Genomic DNA, 8,628 nt, shown 5'->3' with positions numbered 1-8,628 from the left:
GTGGATTCCCTTCCTGTCCTCTTCATCAAAGTGGGTTTTAATACAGTTCCTGCAGTAGCTGTGTCCACAGGGAATAGTCACCGGATTTATCAGTATATCCAAACAGATGGAACAAGAGAAGGTTTCTCGGTCCAGCTGAACTCCTTTCTGCGCCATTTCTCCTCTCAGTGTCAGTGACTGTGTGCGTTTCTCTTCGCAACTAACTGAAACTAGTCTGAGCTCTGATCTCCACAAAGTCTTTTTCTTCAGTAAACGGAGCTTATCAGATCCTACACGTCACCACATGTTGGTTACACCCATGAGGAGGAAACATGTGGACAGAGAGGATGTGCTGTGTTTAAGAGCAGGAAGAAGAGGGAGGGCTATCAGGCTGTGCTTCACTCCAGGAAGAGGAGCAGTTTGAGAGCGATACTGTGTGTTTAACCCTTTTTATTTACTGCTCACCTCAACTTTTAAACCTGTCAACCCATTTTTCTTTATAAAAAAAACTTCCCTTTAGAAATGTCAGAGTTCTCCCTGAAGTTAACAAACAGTCCTTAAGTTTCAGTTAATACAGAAGGATAATAATCCTAAATATACAGATAATGAAGCCACTGACATGATGCTTATGTTGCATTTAAGTTCATGTTCATTTCAATTGTTTTTCTCCCTCAAAAACCATCAAACATGAGCGGGTGCGCTAGATTTAGTAGTTGGCATATGAGGCAGTAAACAAATAAAAGTATTTTGAAACACATTCAGCTCCACAAAACTTTGATAAATATTTGACAAGAACAATAAAAAGGAACCTTGTGTTTTACTGAGTTGTGTGACTGATGTAGCTACGTGACTATAGTTGCCAATAAAGTGTAGGTAGAAGTTGGCGAATCTGAGAAATTGTTGCCGGTGCTTCCGGGATGTGGGAGTCAAAAACAAACCTGTCCTGGAAATCCTGGAGAACATTATTAATGAGTGCCTGAAAAAAACGTTGGAGAATTTATGAGTCCAAACAGCATCACAAGGAATTTGAAATGGCCAAGGGGTGTGTTGAATGCAGTTTTCCACTTATCCCCCTTGTCTGATGCAAACCAGGTGATAAGCGTTGCACAGATGAAACTTTGTGAAGATATTGGCTCCGTAGAGGGGTTTGAAAGCTGAACTAATGAGGGGTAGTGGATATTTGTTTTTTATTGTTATATCTTTATATCCAGAAGTCAATACGTGGCAGGAGGGAACCATCCTTCTTCCCCACAGTACAGTATACCCTCGGAGTACAACGGCTCCTGATCTTTCCTCTACAGTGTAGAGCAGGGGTGTCAAACGTACGGCCCGCGGGCCGGATCAGGCCTGCAAACGGGTTTAATCCGGCCCGTGAGATGATTATGTAAAGTATAAAAATGAGCAGCAATTTTTCAATAAAGAAACTGCTGTTCCAATTGTGTCCATTGGATGGCGCAATAGCAATTGTGAGCTACTTTGTTTTGCCCACGAAATTTAAACCTGATGTGCTTTGGCACCGTCATTGCCCCAATATGTCTCTGTCAAAAAAGAGAAAAGTGGATGCAGAGTGCAGAGTGTTCCAAGAAAAAGGGTCATCCTCCTATTTATTCACGGAAGTGAATGGGAAAGCTGTATGTTTGGTGTGTTCCCAGCATGTTGCAGTGCTGAATGAATATAACCTCCGTCGCCACTATGTGAGTCTTCATGCCGACAAATATGACAACTTTCAAGGACAGCGGAGAAGAGAGAAGGTGAATGAACTGTTGGCGGGTCTGAAGAAACAGCAGTCTGTGTTTACTCACAGCCGAGACATCAGTGATGCTGCAGTGAAAGCTAGCTACCTCATTGCTAACGAAATTGCACTAGCTTCAAAACCATTTAGTGAGGGTGAATTTGTAGAAACATGTATGATGAAGGCATCGGAGATTGTTTGCCCTGAAAAGTGCCAGGCCTTTGCAAATATCAGCCTGACAAGAACAGTTGCCAACAGGATTTCTGATCTTTCAGTGGATTTGGACAGCCAGTTGAAGCAAAAAATAGTCATTTATTGTGTTTTCAGTTGCAATTGATGAAGGCACGGACATTACAGATGTTGCACAACTGGCAATTTTCATCCGCGGAGTTGATGACACATTGACCGTCACCGAGGAGTTTGTGGAATTGGTACCGATGACAGATACAACGACCGCAGCTGATATTTTCACCGCACTCGTCAGCGCGCTGGACAGGGTCGGAGTGGACTGGTCCCGCGCTGTCAGCCTGGCTACAGATGGTGCGCCCTCAATGATCGGGTAGAAAGCAGGCGTTGTAAAAAAGTTCAGAGATAAAGTGCAATATGCAAATGGAGGACGTGATTTTTGGACTTTTCACTGTATTTTGCATCAGGAGGCTTTGTGTTGCAAGTCACTGAAAATGGATAACGTCATGAAGGTGGTCATCCAAACTGTTAATTTCATCCGATCCAGAAGCCTCAATCACCATCAGTTTGACAGTCTTCTCAGAGAGAAAGACCACATCTGTGGCCTGCCATACCACACTGAGGTAAGATGGTTGAGCTGAGGTGCTGTGCTGAGGCGTTTCTTTGATTTACGAGAAGAAATTGAACAGTTTATGGAAGAAAAGGGCAAACCAGTGTTAGAATTTCATTCCGCAGAATGGATGCAGGACCTTGCATTTATGGTGGATGTTACAGAGCACCTGAATAACTTGAACAAAGAGCTGCAAGTTGTCACGCAGTATTATGACAGCATACGCTCTTTCAAGTTGAAGCTGTTATTGTGGGAGACGCAGCTCGCTGGTGGTGATGCAGCTCACTTCCCCTGTCTGAAAAATGTGTGCACGATCCAAAGTGTGGCAGATATGAAGCGGTTTAAAGATAAAATAACGGGACTGTTACTAGAGTTTGAGCAACGATTTCAGATTTTTGGTGAACTGGAGAAAGACTTCAAAGTTTTTTGCTCGCCATTCACCGTGAATCCCTTTGATCTGCCCGTCAGGATCCAACTTGAAATAATAGACTTGCAGTGTGACTCGGATTTGAAGGGCAAATTTGCCGCAGCTGGCTTGAACACATTCTATCAGAATCTCTTGCCAGGTTACCCCAACTTGACAGCCCTCGCTGCAAAACTGTTGTGCATGTTCGGAACCACGTATCTTTGTGAGCAAGTTTTCTCTGTAATGAGCATAAATAAAACAAAACTGCACTCAAGGCTAATTTGGTGTGGGGACAGCTGAAGCCATTGGTTCCACTTCCATTAATGTCCCCTTTGGCACTGGAGAGGTGATCTGCTCTAGTCGCTGCACACATTTGTTAAGGTTGCAGGACTCTGCTACAGTCACTTGCAGAGATCGCATCTGATGCTGGATATTAATCAGACAATCCGCCATTCTTCGCCATCTTATCTCCTCCACATCCGACCTCCTTTTGTAGTGGGAGTCTGACGGCGCCATCATAACCTCCTCTGTTAGATTGGGTGACAGCTTTGGCCCACGGGTATGGTAGGACAAATCATAGTTGTCCAGATGTCCAGGGATTCGATGGACCCTGCTAGGACGGGGACTTCGTGTATCATCCTGATCTCTGGAGGCAGCCATGTCATGCAGGTGCAGCACCTCCGGCTCGAAGGACCACTTTGTACAGAATGGTGTACGTCAGTTTAATGTTGGGTGGTGCTGCAATAGTAACTATCCTCGGTCAGAAGGAGATGCTGACATCCAGGGATTAGATTACCACAGGTGGAGTTTATTGGTGGTCAGATGGATGGTACAGGGAGGTATGGCATAAAGTAGGAGGATGTGGAGGGGTGATATGGTGTGGTTTCTGTGACTAAGAACAGGGTATACTTTACAACAATAATACAGATTAAAGATTAAGGAAAGTGGCAACAAATTCCTCCACTACAAATCAGTCTGATACCACTTCTTACAGTGTTCACATTTACTAAGGCACTACCCAAAAGGTGCCACAAGAGGGCACAACACAAGAGATGACCTATTTACACTGATGCACTTAGTAAACAGTCAGCCCCCTACTTAGCCACATAATACAGCGTTATTACAGTGTACAAATTCACATAAACTGACAGGGGGAACAAACAAAGCAGGAACAAGCCCAAAACAATCAAATACCTGGGCTGCCATAGCTATCGCTAACTAGCACATATGCTAAAGGTAACTAAAGCCAATACACACAAGTAGCAGGGTAGATAGCTTAAGCATGGAACATTAACTCACGTTTATGTGACGCACACCCTCCCCAACAAATACAGGATGGGCTATTTGCTTCCCTTCCCAGCAGCTCTCTCCGCAATCGTTTGTCCAGGAATGAACTAAGACCATCTAGCTCAGAAGTCCCATGAATCCCATCACTGCCCAGAGGCTGCTGGGTAATGTAGTTCACACTAACACAGGCCTCTGAGATGAAGTGCAGCTGCGAAGAATATACTTTTTTCCATTAGGCTACAGCAGGCAATGAGGTGCGTTTAATGGCTTTCTGTTAATTTGAGTCTCCATGAAACCGCGATAAACAGGTATTTATGTTGGTATTTTTTATTACTGTGCCAACTCTTTATAGTTTTGTAAGCATTGGCTATATTGAGAGGTCTTATTTTATTCTTACTTAATTTTGCAAATTTATTTGAATTAGGCCCTCCAATTAAGATAGATTTTATGTTGTTGGTTGTAAAGATCTTGATGGATATTTTATTTTATTCTTTATTTCTATTTTTAAGTTTTATTTTTCAAGACTTTGAAGGACTCAGCACTGCAAGTGAGTGGCCGCTCAAGGTCAGCCCGGGAACCGCGAGGCAAACCACTAGGGAACGCAGCACATCGAGCTGCCAACTAGCATCCCGCTGGTCGTATAGGTCTACGACATGCAGGCAATGCCAGACAGAGAGTCGGCGCTACAGGCTGGAGAACTCTCACTCGCCACAGCGAGGTCCGACTGGCGTGTACGCCGGTGAGGCGGGCAACACGCCAGGGGACCACAGCCAGTAACCACGGGTGAGGCTTGGGATGTGAGCCGTCCACCCTCAAAGTCGAAGCCACCCCGAGCTGTTCACAGACAGGGAAGGGGGGGCTGGCAGCCTAGCCTGTGTAAGTGGAGGGCTGAGGAAGGCAATGACCTGAAGGCCCACCGCCAGCACCGTCACCACGTGCATATCCGCAGACAGAGGAGCCTCAAGAATCAACTCGCAATGAGACACTCGAGGTCAGACACAAAGTCCTAGCTACTGTGACACACAGGCAAGCACCAACAGGGAGCCAGCAGGCTGGGGACCTCTCACTCATTGGCCGAAATGTCAGACACAGCAAGGTCTGACAACCGCCACCCACGGCATGCGGTTGGAGAGACGGAATACCAGAAGCATGGGTGGTCGGCTTGGACGAGCGTATGCGTATGCCCCCTAAGGATTTCCAGCTGGAGCCTTCGGTGCCCAGGGCCCGAACCTGGAATCCCAGGAATAGAGAGAGGAAAGGGGAGCCGCAAGAGTGAACTCGAGGACGAGACACTCGAGTACATCCGGCGACGCAGGCTAGAACACAACACACTCGCTGGCAGGCGCATCAGACACAGCGAGGCCTGGCTAACGTGTAACGGGTGAACCGCCTGAAGGGAGCCTGGTGCTGCAGGCTAGAGAACACTCACTTACTGGCTGAGCATCAGACACAGCGAAGTCCAGCTGGCGCGTAAACCAGTGAAGAGCGGGCAATACGCCAGGAGAACACAGCCTGCAGCTACAGCTGTAGCAGCAGCAGCAGTGGCGGCGGCTTAAGCTGCAGTCAGAGCCAAGAAGCCGAGGAATGACAGGAGTCCTGCTGGCCGTGTGAACCACGTACTGTGGGCAACACACCAGACAGAACAGGCTACACTAGGCTGGAGAATCCCACTCGCCGCAACAAGGTGAGACTGGCATGTAAGCCGGCAAACGCGGGCAAACGCCAAGGGAACACAGCCTACCAAGACACTCGAGCACAGCAGCTACTACCGCTGTGACAGAATCCAGGATATGCGGATGGCGCTCCAGACGGGAAGACAGAGCCCCCAGCTTGAGAAGTCAAGTCACAACAGATCCCCGCTTGGCACTAGGCAGTGACACCGTGCCAGGGAGAGAGAGCCTTTCGCAGCAGCTCGGCCACTCAGTGGATGGCCGAGGTAGGACAAGGCCCTAGGCCTGTCCCAGGAGCAGAGCAGCTGACCTGCACCATCCACAACAGGGTGGTGGCTCAGGCCACTGAGGGCCCAAGTGAGGAGCAACCCAAGGTTTATCACTAGGGCATAGCAACCACTCTGCGGTGTCTGTAGACAGGGGGCCAGAAGAGTGGGCCTGATAAGACACTAGCAGACAGTCGGGAGGTGTCAGCTCACTGAGCGGGCACCTGCTGGCCATGTGACCCACGACACAGGGGCAACCCACTAGACAGAGAGCCAGCTCTGTGTGCTGGAGAACACTCACACTCACTGTACTCACAGTACAGCTGCAAAAACGCAGGGCCAAGGCAGGGATGCAACCTGTAGGGTCCATCTAACCACGGAGCCGCCCAGCCATTCACAGATGGGGGAGCTGGCAGTCTAGCCCGCTGAAGCCAAGTGGGGACTTAACCCAAAGGTCTGCCCCAGGGCTGAGCAGTCACTAGCGCTGTCCGCAGACAGGGAAGCAGCGAGAGTGAACTTCGAAAACACTCATGACACTCATGCACAGCGCCGCAGGCCGGAGAACACCCACTCGCCAGCCGAAGAATCAGACACAGTGAGGCATGGGTGGCGTGTAAGCCGGCGAATGTGGGCAATATGCCAGGGGAAGACAGCCTGGAGCTGCAGTGCAGCCAGGGACGTGACTCGCCGGGGGTGTCAGCTCACTGAGCAGGCCCTGCCGGCCACGTAAGCCCACAACATTTGGGCAATGTGCCAGACAGAGAGCCAGCGCCACAGGCCGGAGAAATGTCAACTGCTGGCCGAGCCGTCAGATGCAGCAAGGTATGACTGGTGTATGAAACCGGCGAAGCGTGTGCAATAGGCCAGGGGAACACAGCCTGCAGCAGAGCTGGCCACTAGGCCCAACTCAAAGGATGTCAGGAGGGAGGAGAGCGGCTGGAGGACAGCTGAGCCTAGGGTCCGAGTCCTCCCCACCTCCACTGAACACGGCCGTCTCTGCATGCCTGCATAGGCCCCTCAGCTTCTTCATAGCGAGGTGGTTGCAGGGCAAACAGGCAGTTCCATCAAGCAATCCTAGTCGTCTGACCGGAGCCAACCGTCAGAAACATCAACCTCCTGACAATCAAACCCCCACCAGCCCAGGCCTCAAGGAGGCGGAGCCATGGGAGGGAACGCTGTGGGAGGGGCCCAGAATCAGGCGACCCAAACATGGGTACACCTGTCTAGGCCCCACTCCTGTGGTAACCAGAGGGGATGGAAGTTCTTCAACAACCACCTCATGATAATCAACCTCCACCGGCCCGGGCCTCACAGAGGCGGGGCCGTGGGAGGGAATGCTGTGGGAGGGCCGCAGAACCAGGGAACCCAGACATGGGTACACCTGTCTGGACCCTACTCAAGTGGCAGCCAGAGGGGATGGAAGTTCTTCAACATCCACCTCACAATAATCAACCTCCACCGGCCCAGGCCTCACACAGGTGGAGCCATGGGAGGGAATGCTGCAGCCATCAACCTCATTTAGCCTGAGAGGCACAGGATTGGGGCGGGCTCTCCACGCCCAGCCCGCCTGCAGCTGTCAGGTCAAGCTCCATCCATAGATGGAGCGAGAAAATGGCCACCAGCAGGGCATAAGTAACCCTCATGCCCCTGTTAGGGCATGCCGCCCTGCCCAGGGAAGGCCCGAAGGGGCAATTAGGGACCAGGGGGGGCTAACGGGCTAACGGGGGAGGGGCCAAAGGCAGCTACTCCTGCAATGCCCGGCAGCAACCAACTGCAGGCAGGGGACCATAAATGTCGGGAGGCAGGGCACACACGGCCTGCAACCAGGCCAACCAGGCAGCAGTGGCACCTTAGGCAGTAGGCGCTGAGGCTGTGTGATAGCAACAACCTTGAGGTCCACTCTACTAGATGGGACCTCAGGAAGGGCTAATTCCCACACCCGGAGTGCTCCAATCAAGAGGTGAAGGGACGCATCTCGCCCGACACTGTGCCCGGGGACCAGCAGGGGGCAGCCCAAGAACAGGTGGGCAACACCAGAGGAGAGGATTGAAGCTTCTTCGACATCTGCCACCTGGCAGTCAACCTCCACAAGCCCAGGCCTCACAGAGGAGGAGCCATGGCAGGGACGTTGGGGGAGGGGCCAGCAGTAAATCAGCAACAGGTGTGGGGGGGTACCCAGCCCATGGCCTGCCTAACTGGTGTCACAGCAGTGGCAGCCATGTTCCCCATAGTAGCCTGGGCTCTCATTTTTTTGAGGCAGAGAAGGGGGAGGGGCAGTCCATTTAATGCTTTCAAAACCAAGCACGGTCTGTCTAGTTCGTGCTGGCAACAAATCAGTGCATGCAAGCATCCAACACGTTCTCACTCCCAACTCGTCAAACGTGTGACGCATGGTCAGGCTCCCTCTGCTGCACTTATGGACGCGCAGGGTACCCCCCTCGCGTCGGGAATTGACGTGAAGGGTCCTCCGATTGAAGAGATTGCCGCGGAAG

This window comes from Haplochromis burtoni, unplaced genomic scaffold (genome assembly GCF_018398535.1).
Source record: "Haplochromis burtoni strain Fernald_Lab_line unplaced genomic scaffold, NCSU_Asbu1 Contig_597, whole genome shotgun sequence".
NCBI lineage: Eukaryota > Metazoa > Chordata > Actinopteri > Cichliformes > Cichlidae > Haplochromis > Haplochromis burtoni.
This window is presented reverse-complemented; position numbering follows the sequence as displayed.